Source organism: Neovison vison, chromosome 5 (assembly GCF_020171115.1).
Source record: "Neovison vison isolate M4711 chromosome 5, ASM_NN_V1, whole genome shotgun sequence".
NCBI lineage: Eukaryota > Metazoa > Chordata > Mammalia > Carnivora > Mustelidae > Neogale > Neogale vison.
The window spans coordinates 147,873,922-147,888,028 of NC_058095.1; positions in this window are offsets into that span (position 1 = coordinate 147,873,922).

A 14,107-nucleotide genomic window follows, 5' to 3' on the forward strand; every position below is an offset into this window, starting at 1 on the left:
GGTTAAATTATATCTAGATGATAAAACTTATAAGAATGTGTATAATGTGTCAGGAGCAGTGACAAATACATCAAATCCTTACACAGGAACAAAAAATATGCCCAGATTTTAAGATAAATAGTTCAAATGTCCAAATTACTTTAAATAGACATGTGTGCTAAAATGTGCACATTTTTGACCCAATGACTTTAAAGGCATGGGGCTAATCACAATGTTTGAATAACATCTGGACTGACAATCTGTTATGGCCTCTAGTATAATTTATGTATCACCACCTGTGAAATATAATAGATAGTCTGATAGATTCTCTTCTGAGACATGATTATATGTAGAATTCACCTCCTTATTAAATTTTAAGTGATTGAATACCAGTAACAATTTCAGTATTTCCTCAGTAAATTGCCTTCTATTAATATATTGTATTATATTTTAGAATTAAGATATTTAGCTTTGCAAAAAACAAAAATTATTCATCATCCCACCACCAAAAATTAGGCAAGATCAACAATTACAAATTATTTCAGACTTTTCTTTGAGTGTGTGGATCAGATATTATGTTTAATTTATAAAATTGGAATACATACTATTTTGTAAACTATATGTCACTTAAACTCCTGTATGTGACATATTTTCTAAGTAGTTTATACTTTGGTACTATAGAATTTTTATTAACTTCTAATTATGCCATTATACGTATATGCATTTACTTAGCATACCACCTACTCATAGGTTTTTTAATGTTTTCAATTTTCACTATTATATAGCATTAAATACCTCCCAAAATAATATTTTTCTATTAAAACCAAAGTTAAATAGTAAGATGTTTGACATTTATTAACAAATGACTTTCAAAGGGCACCTGGGTTGCTCATTTGGTTAAGCATCTGCCTTTGGTTCAGGTCATGATCCTAGGGTGCTGGTATCGAGCTCCATGTTGGACTCCCTGCTCATCAGGGAGTCCACTTTTCCCAAATCCTCAGCCCCTTCTTCTAGCTTGTGCTCTCTCTCTCCCTCAAATTAATAAACAAAATCTTTAAAAACAAAAAGCAAAACAAAACAAAAATAAATGTCCTTCAAGAAATTCAGTAGCAATTTATTTTACTTTTAGAAATATATGAATGTCTTATTCCTAAATACTCATATATTTAGCCTTAAATATTTTCCAAATTTACATAAGAAGAGTTATATACATACATAGATATGTACATCTATATCCTATCATCAAAATTAGACCTGCTTCAGTTAAGTGCTCTTTGGAGTTGTATCAGTATCAGCATGGCTTTCCACAAATCACCATATCTCTTTAAGTTCAAGATCATTAATCATAATTTTCTGAAAACTTTAGGTCAATGAAATATGGTCATTGTATAACTTTGATACTTATTTTAACTAATACTATGTTTTAATTATGTCTCGCCTGTCTTTCACTGAAGTAGGATAAACAAGTTTTCAACCATGTAGCCAGATGTACAAAAACAAAAACAGAAAATGGTATGGAGTAGCTATTAAGCACATGAGACTGACTCATACTGAAGAGTCTGAATTTTGCCAGAGCCTTGTCTGTAAAATAGAAAGTGATCTTATATACTGTTTCTGATTCTGATAGTCTTCACACCTCTCTGAAAATTGTAAAAAAAAAAAAAAAAAAAAAATTCTCAGATTTTTCTCAGCATTACCAGCTCATAGTATATGTTTTCAGGACCATCTGGCCTGTTGGCCTATATAAGAGCAGTTTCCCAGTCAAATAAATGTTGGAGCCAGATGGATGAATATACAAAAAGTGAGAAAGTAAAGTCGGTGAGCATAAAGCATTATTTCTAGAAACTTTACTTGTAAAGTTAGAAGGAGAGATATATCATGGTCTAGAATTTAACTCTCAGGGTGTTTGGTGGTTTGATGATTTTGTTAGTCTGTATAGTTTTTGTGATAGAAGAGATTCAAGCAGTATTACATATTTGCAACAAAGATTCAGGAGAAAAGAAGTTGGTGTCATAGAGAGAGAGAGTTGATAGAGAAAGGCCCACTTAGAAACTATGGGGAGGATGAAGCCATGAGCAGAGGTAGAAGAGTTATGTGCACATTAGAAGAGATATGTCAATTCCACTTAAACTGAAGGGAGAGAGAAGAAAAAATATATTGGTGGAGAAATTAGGTAGTTAAGGGAATTCATGATACACAGCCTCGATTATTTCTCCATAGTAAGAGTCCAGGTTATCCAATCAAAGAATGTTTGAAAAGGAGAGCAGAGTAGTGCAAAGCTTAATTGATTCTTGTAATGATTAAAACTAACTGTGTTTTGAACTCAGCCTGAGGAACGTCTGATGGCACAGCTGGTTAACCACCCCATCCTTGGTTTTGGCTCAGGTTGTCTCAGGGTTGTGAGATCAAGCCCTGTGTGGGGCCTTCACTGGGTGTGGAATTGGCTTAAGATTCTCTCCCTCTTTGTTCCTCTGCCCCTTCCCATTGGCGTGCAGCCTGGAGTTAATGCTTGAGACTCTCTCTCCCCCCGCCACCCCATATGATCTCAAATAAATAAATATTAAAAAATAAATAAATAAACTTAAAAAAGAAAACAATCCGAATATAGGATAGGTATTGTTTAAAAGCAAGCAAACAAGCCAAGCATGACCAAAACCCTTTGTAAAGTTAGTTAAGATATATTTGAAAATTGTTAAAATATTTGAGAAACGCAGGTTTAAAGATTTTTCAATGGAAAGGCCTTAATATAATAAGGTTCATGGGTTTTGAAGAAAATAGAGAAAATGGAAAAAGAGTTAAGCACATTGAGTGTCCTGCTAGAAAAAATTATTACAGTCATGAAGTAGGGACATTAAACCATGCAGAGAATTAATTGGATATATACAAAGGAGAAAAAGAGAGGTCAAGACGTAGTCAAACTTGCTTAGGAGAAAGACAAAAATGGTGCACCTGGGTGGCTCAGTGGGTTAAAGCCTCTGCCTTCGGCTTGGGTCATGATCCCAGTGTCCTGGGATGGAGTTCCGCAGCATCGCAGCATCTCTGCTCAGCAGGGAGCCTGCTTCCTCCTCTCTCTCTCTCTGCCTGCCTCTCTGCCTACTTGTGATCTCTGTCTGTCAAATAAATAAATAAAATCTTAAAAAAAGAGAGAGAGAGAAAGACACAAATAAAACAAAACAAAAACTATTGGGAGAATTAGCTAATGAGGAATACCATTACAGTATGGGACACTATTTTGATATACAGCGTTATTGATGAGTTATTGAGGTTGACTGGGGTTAATCACTTGCCATGTTGTTTTATTTATTAATTTATGGGATTTAATGCATTTTTAAAATTTTATTTATTTACTTGAGAGAGAGCTAGAGTGAGAGTGAGAGAGAAATCACAGAGAGAAAGGGAGAAGCGGACTCCGGGCTGAGCAGAGAGTCTGACACTGTGCTCAATCCCAGGACCCTGAGATCAAGACCTAAGGGGTAGTCAGACACTTAAACCATTGAGCCACCCAGGTGCCCCTACATTTTTAAAAGATTTTATTTATTTATTTTAAAGAGACGAAGAGCAGGAGGATCAAAGGGAGAGAGAAATTCCCTCGCTGAGCTCAGAGTCTGACTCAGAGCTGGATCCCACAACCCCAGGGTGAAACCAAGAGTCAGATGCTCAACCGACTGTGCTACCTAGGGGCCCCTAATGCATTTTTTATTTAGGCATAGTCCACACAATGTTACATTAGTTTCAGGTGTACAACATAGTGATTTGACAAGTTTAAACATTATGCTATGCTCACCAAGAGAGTAGCTACCATCTGTCACCATAGTTACTACAGTATCATTGACGGTATTCTCTGTGCTGCATCTTTCAATCCCATGATTTATTCATTCCTTAACTGGAAATCTGTACCTCCCACTCCCTTTCACACATTTTGCCCATCCCCGACCCCTTCCCTTTGTCACATTGTTTTAAAGAGGAATCCAGGGTTGAGGATGGGTTAGCCTTTGTGCATTCTGCAGATGTTAGGAATTCTGGAAAGAATTTGGAGAAGAAAGAGAATTAAGACCTTATAAGAAGGTCTTAATAAATGAAATAATCTAACCATTAATAGGCTACACTAACAAATCCAGGAAGTATAATCAAATAAGATGAACTTCAAAGATATTTTTCCCGAGGGTAGTGTCTAGCAAAGCCATGGAGAATTAGGAGAAATGGGGGCAAAGAAATTTACATGTTTAAAATCACTTTGAATTTTGTCTAATGGAATGTTACTTAAAACTATGTATAATAACATTAATATTTATCATCATTAAAGTAATAATTGGACTGAACACATAACCCTTGTCAAACTTGTACTCTGTAACCAAATACATATATACACACTAGCTCAATAAACTCTATTTTAAGAAAGTGGTATTATGATAACTTATAGGTGAAAAAAAATCAAGACTTAGACATTTAAATAACTTTTCGAAGTCCAAACAGCCAGAAAAAAAAAAAAAAAAGGGGCATATATAAAAAAACCAGGTCTGTATGGGAGAGAGGAGACAGGAGGTTGAAAGCAGAGAACTGAAGATTAGAGGTGTCTGGTGGCTCAATTGGTTAAGCCTCTGACTCTTGATTTCTGCTCAGATCATGATCTCAAGGTCCTGGGATCAAGTCCCAAGTCAGGCTCCTTGATCTCTACCTCTCCCTGCTCGTCTTCCACTCCTGTGCGCATAAGTGAGTGTGTGTGTGCCCCCTCTCTCTCTCTGAAATAAAAAATGAAAAAAAAAAAAACCACAAAAACTGAGGAGTAAAAGGGTGATTAAAACAATTAAAATGTCTTTGAAAATATTAGTGAGAAAATTATTGATAAGGAGAAGATAATCTATCTATATTTTAGCAGTGAGATAATATTATAAGAAGAATCAGGATAGAATTCGGTTTGTTTGTATGTTTTTTATTTTCACATAAAGAACAAACAACTTTTACATATTTGGGAGAGATGAGGCCTCTTGTTGAGGCGGAATGGAAGATAAGCCAAGATAAATTGGATGAGATAACTTTTCATAAAATGAGATGGAATGAGAGACAAAGGGTATGCACAGCAAATGTCAAGGAAGGAAGAGAGATCAGCAGCATATGTTAATTTCTTATCGGTTTTTAGATAAAGACAGACTTGGCTTTGAAAAGGTAGTTCTTTTTATTTGAATAAGTAGCACTATTAAAACTTCATTCCCCGCATAGCTCTTTCTATTGGAAGGATTTCAATTAATTTAAGATGTATCATTAAATCATTCTTCTGTCAAGAATGATCAAAGCAGGAATGAAAATTACACAGAGAAAAAGGAAGGAGGATTGAAAACGAAAACAAAATGAGAGAAAAAGGGAGAAAGTGTTGTTTATTAATTTACTAATATTATTGATTGTTCAGGATCTTTTCATATGTATTTATTCTTCAGTGAAATACATTTTCAAATATCTTGCTCACTTCTAAATGCATTTTTCTTTTTCTTATTCGTGGGTTTAGTGTTTTATACATTCAGAAACAAGACTTTTTTTAATGTTTAAATTGAAACGATCAGGGCGCCTGGGTGGCTCAGTGGGTTAAAGCCTCTGCCTTCGGCTGAGGTTGTAATTCCAGGGTCCTGGGATCGAGCCCCACATCAGGATCTCTGCTCAGCAGGAAGCCTGATTCCCCCCCTCCCTCTCTGCCTGCCTCTCTGTCTACTTGGGAGCTCTCTCTGTCAAATAAATAAATAGAATCTTAAAAAAAAAAAAAAAAAGAAGAAGCTTTTTAAATAAATAAATAAATGGAAACTATTTCCTCCCCAGTCAGTAGTTTATCTTTTCATTTTCTTAACAATGTCTTTCACAAAGTGACAGTGTTTACTTTTGATGAATTACAATTTATTAATTTCTTTCTTTTTTATTATTTATTTATTTATTTAAGATTTTTATTTATTTATTTGACAGACAGAGATCACAAGTAGGCAGAGAGGCAGGCAGAGAGAGAGAGGAAGGGAAGCAGGCTCCCTGCTGAGCAGAGAGCCTGATGTGGGACTCAATCCCAGAACCCTGGGATCATGACCTGAGCTGAAGGCAGAGGCTTTAACCCACTGAGCCACCCAGGCGCCCCAATTTCTTTCTTTTTTAAATCATGGATTTGGTATGATATAAAAAACTCTTTGTCCAACCCAAGGTCATGATGATTTTTCTCTTGATGAAGATTATGAAATCTTCTAAGAACTTTATAGTCGTATATTTTATATTATAGTGGCCCAGAACAGGCCACCTCAAGATGGGCCACTTTGACATAAAAATTATTTTGGGTTAAAAGTAATCAAAGTCCAGCAGAGGAAAAAAGGTCTCTGCCTCCTCTTCAACCATCTAAATTTAAAGTGGGAAGGAGAGCCTGTAACAGGAAGAGAGTTATTAACAACGACTGTCCTTTTCCTAAGGAACTTACCTGCATAGCAGGGCAACCTTACTTTTCCAAACACCTCCTTTGACCTAAGAATGTTTCTCTCCTTTGTATCCTCAGGCCACTATCCCTTTCCTTAACTCATGAGCTTCCTGCTGCCTCATTGTTTTTGGAATTGTATGTCTTTGTGGATTCCCCATAAATAAGCTTATTAAATTTGATTTTCTCCTGTTTATCTGTCTAATGACAATATGATTCTAAATCCAAGCAGAAAAACCACAGGGCAGAGGAAGTTCTTCCACCCAGACAATATTTATTCTATTGATCCGTTTTTAGCTAATTTTAATATAAAGCATAGGTCAAGATTACTTTTTTTTTAATGTGGACATATAATTATTCCAGCACTATTTCTAAAAAATACTTTTTCTCCATTGCTTCTTATTTGTAGCTTTTAGAAATCAATTGGTCATATTTCTGCGGGTTTATGTCTGGACTCTCTTATGTTCCATTGATTTATGTGTCTATCCTTTCACTAATACCACATTGTCTGGATTAATGAATCTTTACAGTAAATCTCATAATGTATTAGTCTGATTCTTTAAACTTTGTTTTCCTTCTTCAAAACAGTTGGTTACTTTAATTCTTTAACATTCCCAAATTTTACAATCAGCTTGTCTACATCTACAAAGATTACTGCTTGTATTTTGACTGAATTTGGATTCAATTTGTAGATCAGTTGGGGGAGAACTGGAAAACCTGAACTACAGTAAGTCTTCCAATTCATAAACATTTGTATTTCTTTTAACAGTATTTTTCAGCATATTCATCTTGCACATATTTTGTAAATTTATACCTATTTCTTTTTTTTTGAAGTTACTATAAAGGGTCCTATTTCATGTTGAGAACATCAAATTCATTAAAAAATGAAAATTTTATTTTGTATTAAAAAAAACAATGTGATTCAACATATCAAATGACTGGTAAAATGATATTCCATAATTCAATTAATGTAGGAAGACAATTTGATAAACTTATGAGTTTATCATTTAAAAAATTATGATAGCATAATAGAAAAGAAATTTCCATAACCTTATAAATTATATCTATGAAAATATAAAGCAAATATTATTAATGGTTAAAATTTGAAAGTAATCCCTATAAAGTCAAGTGTTTAGTCAAGTACACGATAAACACTTGACTCTGTATTCCAACCAGCTGAGGCAGTTGAGTAAGGAAAATAGGGAAATCAAAGATACATAAATTAGAAAGAAAGAAATGAAAAATTTTATATGTAGGTGATGCTTTTCAACATGAAAAAGCCCAAGGGATCTAATTAATAAATATAGCAAGTTGTCTGATTTTAAAAAAAAGTATGAAACTCAATTCTTTGTCTATACCAATTTGCCAATATTATATACATGTTGCTATGCATCAAAAGTACCTAATGTTAAAATGCCATTAAAAAACTCTCCAGGCTTAAATGGAATGAAAGACTTGCATGAGTTTTCTGGAGAAAAGTATAAAACATCATTGAACACTATTAGAGCAAACTAAATGAAACAGAGAGATGCTGATTAATACTATCTGGTCCAAAAGTAGATTATGGCTGCTAGAAATAACGGTCTTCGGCATCAGTGCCCCTGGTGTATTTTAGTAATTTAGGGAAAGCAGCACATAATCTCTTTAAATCAATGTCTTCCTAAAACAATTAGAGAAGTTAAAACTGTTTTTTCTCTTTTCTTATTTTCGTAGAAATCATGTAACTTGGTTATGGGAGAGGCAGTGGCTGCAGCTCCAATAGACTTATATTGCCACTGCTTTGTGATGCTGTCTTAGCTAAAACAACACCCTGTTTTCTGGAGAAAACTAACCATAAATTGGCAAGCAAGTATTTAAAAAACTCACCTGAGCTTATAAGGAAAAACTGATATTTTGGGTCTGCTTCTATAAGGCGGGGTCTAGGTATGGCATGCTTCACTGAGCATATATTTAGACTTGAAACATCACGATCATGATTTCCTCTCTATAATGTAATTCCAAATGACCTTTGATGTTCATGAGAAATAGGGCTTTGTGTTTGTCATCATCCTGCAACTGCAAATTATGAAATTGCTTATTAGCCAATATACTAACCTAGCATCCTTGTTATTCCAAGATCACCTTACGCGTGTTTTTCAGCTGGTGCTGATCCATGTGGCTAAAATAAATGACGCCTTCAACAGTCCTTTCAACACTAAATAAAAAGAGCTTATAAAGGAATGCAAAGAATGCAAGCAAAATCAAATATTTTAGTTAAGATAAAGATGCAGCAAAGTTTCTGCTTCGTAGGCATTAGGTTGATAAAACTTCTATACACAACATTTTTAGCCGGATATTTAAGGCACTGTAGTCAATTACACTTCATCCTTTAGCGCAAGGGACAAGGGACATTTTTAAAGATCTATGTTGTTTTCATTCCACTTCATTGACTACAGTAATATAGTAATCTAATAACTACACATAGTTTTGTTTTTGTTGTTTGTCATGCATTGACTTTTCATTGACTCAACATTTTCTTACTGCTGTTATTTATATGTGGATCAAATAATTCAAATTGAAAGGAAATTCTACCAAAATGGTTTGTGTCCCCTCCATAAGACTTCCACAATTATTGACAGCTGAATTTTTTACTACTTTTTCTTACACACATGCTACTCTACACCTACTTCTAGTAAAGCACTTGAACTTTATACTTTAATTTTTAATCCTTTTGGATAGAAATAAAGCAGAGCAAATTAACAGGTTCTTCCTCCATTGGATGTCAAAGGATCCCAGCAGGTTTATTCCAGAGAGCAGGTCTCTAAAATAAGCTGTGTTATTTAGAGGTCACATCTCTTTCTGACAAGAAGATTGTTTTAGCTTTTAATGCAGAATTTTAGTAGCTATAAAGAGAGCTGCTCAATTATTGCAGCTGAAAGATATCTTTCCAAGTTGGTTTCTAGAAGATAAGTAAGAAACGGGATGGAACAGGAATCTTAGTCAATTATGAGCAGATAGGCATGATTCTATGGTGGCAAGCATCAATATACATTCTTTGCCACCTAAACAGTAATTCTTGAAGACATCAGTTCACACTATATTTAAAGACCTTATATACCTTGGTTATTCTTAATTTATTATTTTCTCTGCTCCTTCTTTTATTTTAGACTCTAATTATAGTAATCTAGTTCAGAAGCATTGAACATGTCAGTTTTTATTTGCTTTGCTGTGCCAGTTTAAAATGAAATAGGATAATTTTGCAAGAGGGGGTTTGAAAACCAAATCTCTACTACAATCACATAAATATTAAACACCAAGACTTCTAATTTTAAATTATTTTATCTTACAAAGGTGCCATTTCCCTAGTATATTGAAATATTGTTCCATGTTCTCAATATGTAAAGAAAGTATGTTTCTGGAGCACCTGGATGGCTCAGTCAGTTAAGGGACACTCTTGATTTCAGTTCAGGTGGTGATCTCATGGGTCAGGAGATTGAGCCCAGGTGTCCTGCTCCAGGCTCAGCAGGAAGTCCTCTTAAAGAGTCTCTCCCTCTGTCCCTTCCCCACTGCTCACACATAAGCACACATGCTCACTCTCTTTCTCTAAAATAAATAAATAAATTTAAAAAAATATATATTGTTTTGTTGTATATTTTCTATTATGACTTAAATAGTAAAGCAGGCATACAATAATATGCCCTTGAAATAAAAGTTACATATGAGAATTTCCATAAGTGTACCCTTCTTTAAAAATTTGGAGTATAGTGTTTTTTAGAGCTAGATAGGCAGAATTTAGTAAATATGTATATATTTATATGATCATTTAGATACATACAGACACACATGTAATTTAGTTGCTCTGTAATTTCTTTTACGTAGGGTGATTAATTGAATATTGAAAAAAATAATGCATCAATATCTACATGAGAAGAATTCCTGATAAACCTTTGAATAAAGATGATGAAAATGATAAGTAAAAACAACAACAAAAAACAGCACATGCATGGATTACTCTCTAGTGCATCATCTGTTCCCTAAAGTTATCTTAAAACATTTAGCAAAATCTCTAAGTTCTAAAAAATGAGGTATCACCAAGCCTTTTCCCAATGAAAGGTTCTAGAACTTGTTCAATTCAGCACACTCCACTGGATGAATTCCTAGAATATTCCCCTACGATATCCTCAATGCCTCCTCTCACTTCCTGTACACATCCATCCACAACAAGAGATCAATGGGTAGAGATTATGTTTCTTTTCTTCTCATTCTTTTTCTTTCCTTTTCAAATTCCAAGGAACAAGCTGAAATGTCAGTAACACTATTTCTGGTGGCATTAGATATGTCTAAAAATGTAATCTGCATTCTCTACCTCCCAAGGAAATGAGCAACTACAATATTTTATTCCTGGTTAGTTAAGCCTGAGTCTAAGGGGAAATGATTTAATGGTAACATAATGCTTCCTGTATTCTGATTACAGGATCCTAAGGACAAGTTGTCCATATATTCTAATTCTAGAAACTTTTAAATAGCATTTATGTAAGCCAATACTGTAGAAAAGTCTTAAATTTAAGTTTGACTTCTTATACCATCTGGGACCAGATAAGTTGGATCCAGATCAGTTTTAGAACCGTTTTTAATAAGATTAAATTGATTATGCAATGCTGTCAAAACCAGGCATTGCTATTCATTGGGAAACATCAATTATTTCCTCAGTTTTTGCAGTTATGAATTAATATCGTTCTCCATTAGTGATATGATCTCCAGGTTACTAATTAGAATAGCACCCCATTAGTGAGTTCTATTTGCTTTGTAATTTGGCAAAATTTATTTGTCTTTGGAGAATGTCCTAAGTCTTTGGGCAAGAATATTCTCTTGTTTTATTTTTCCCTTTAATCTATCCCCACCTCAAAATCTGTCCATTATGCCTCTATCCATGTTTTTTGTTGTTGTTGTTTTGTTTTTGTTTTTTTTTTGTTTGTTTGTTTTCTGCTTATCCCAACAAAGGTAATTAACTCTACTGCTCACCTGTAGTGAGGAGAGAGTCAATCCTCCTCAGCATCATATTTTACTCCCCCCTTCTCTGGTACCAAATTATTCTGCTCCCTTTGTAAAAATGGCATGCAAATGGTCTGCTTATAAGAGGGAATCAATATCCATATTGCTGAGATCTGCTTTATAATAAACCTAAAACATTTGTCCAATAAAGGAGAATAACTAAATTCATTTATGACGTCTTTGTCATTGAATATCTCTTAGAATCTACTCCAGATGACCTCTAAATGTCTTTCATTACACCATGTCCGTAGTTCCTAGTAATTCTAATTTGAGATGTGGTACAGGCATGATGCCTGAAGTTAGAAACTGTTCTATTCTGTGCATGGCTACAGGTCTCTTGGATCCGATCAAAATATAAAAGTGACAGTTACTTTCACATGGACCCAAATCACACTCTTTAGCTCTCCAGGGAATACTTGCCTGGTGATTACATAAAGCACTTATGAATAGGTTTATACAAACACACCATAAGGGACAGCCAGTTTATAAAGTGATACAGGCCATGTGTTTGCCTAGAATCATTTGAACGTAGTGATATCATGTAATGCATTATCTGGGATGACTATTCTTCAAAATCCTTCTGTCTTTGCCTCCAATGTCAACTCCACTCATGACCTTGCCTGTTGGAAGAAGATTGTGAACTGGCAGAGTGACCTGAAATGAAATCGTTCACAGAGAGACAGAGGAAAGACCCATCCTCAGAACATTTTCTATTTACAGCATATTTTTAGTGCCTTCAGCCCTTTAAGGTACCAGAGGTGATTTCTTAGCACAGTTCTCATTTTTTTTTTTTTTTTTTTTTTTGCTTTAGGGAAATCACAATGTTAAGAAGTTACACAGGCACCTGCTTTTTGGCTTACAGGCAGACCTGGGAGATAGAAAGAGCTTAGTTCCAGACCACTGCAATAAAGCAAATATTTCAATAAAGAGAGTCAAATGAACTTTTGGTTTCCCAGAGCATATAGAAGTTATGCTTACATTCTACTGTAGTCTATTAAGTTTGCCATAGCATTATGTCTAAGGAAACAGGGTACATACCTCAATTTAAAAATACTTCATTGCTGGGGCACCTGGATAACTCAGTCAGTTAAGCATCTGCCTTCAGTTCAGGTCGTGATCCCAGGGTCCCAGGATCGAGTCCCACCTCAGGCTCCCTGCTCAGTGGAGAGTCTGCTTCTCCCTCTCTCTCTGCCTTCCACTCTGCCTACTTGTGCTCTATCTCTCTGTCAAGTAAATAAAAAAAAAAAAAATTAAAAATATTAAAAAAAAGAATTCATTGGTAAAAAATGCTAACCATTTACTAAGCTTTCAGCGAGTTGTAGTCACTGATCACAGATCACCATAAGAAAATGTATAATAGGGGGAAAGTTTGAAATAGTGCAAGAATTGCCAAAATGTGACACAGAGCGTGACCAAATGCTCTGGAAAAATGGCACCGAGAGACTGCTGCTGGAGACAGGATTGCCACAAACCTTCAGTTTGTAAAAAATGCAACATCTATGAAGCATAATAAAGTAGCAGCCCAGTAAGACAATGTATGCCTGTACTCTGTTTTTCTGATCTTTTCAGTTAGCCCAGGGAAGCTTGAGTAAGAACCCAAGTTCCCAAAATACAGCTGTCGTGCCTGTGAGACATTCAGCCATTGCATGTGCTTCTCTCCCACACTGGTCTATACAGGAACTACCAGCAAGCTTTCCTCCAACTCGTGCATTACCTCCTCAAGAGAGTGAAAGTTAGGCTTTCTCCCCCATGTGCCCAGATGAAATAACCGGGGGTGGAGGGGAAGCTAAAGAAAAACAAAAAGAAAAGTGGAGAATGGTCGACCACATTGTAAGGGTAAGTTCAGAATAAAGGTTTCCATTAAAGTAGCGTAGCCTGAAAAAATATCAGACTGGTCTCTTTGTGTGTCCAAAACCCTTTGGTCAGAGACCCCTAAACCCCAATCTCCAGCCCCATGGTGTATATAGACATCTGCTTCTAAGCCTTCTGGTGGATATTCATGCTACTGTCTTAGAGCTTCCAGGACTCCTTATGCCCATGAATATCTGGACATTTTGACTCAGTCATCATAAGGCTATTTCCTTAAAGGACTTGAATGATCTCATAGACTGGTATTTTAACACATCACCAGCCTCTCTCATATATCAGACTCTGATTCTTGCCATTTCGGAAGCATCTAAGTATTGCTCCCTAACCACGAATAAGTATCACTTCCTGGAAATAGCCCCAGCTTTCCATAACAGCATTTCTCGGTTATAAAAAGCCTAGTTTCTCTAAGGGTCTCTCCTACTCTATGCTTAATCTTTGATCATTCAGAAGAAGCTTTGCACTCGGAAAGGGACTTTATAAATAAAATGTATAATGAAACCCTCCAGGAGTTAAGCCAGCATTTTAAGGAAAGCTACTTTAAAGCATGTGATTTGTATGTTTTATCTCAATCCTCTCACATTTGCTCTCCAAAAAATTCTTGGGGAAAACTACATGACTGTAACTACTAGTTTTCTATTCCAATATCCTTTCTTTTCTAGTTTATAAGAAAGATGTGACTCGACTCCAGTCTGCCTAAGCAGAGTTGTGTTAAATCTGTTTCAGGATCATTCTTAATAGCACCCAATTTCACTATCAATATATTCTAATTTTACAATACATTCCATGATTATCCTA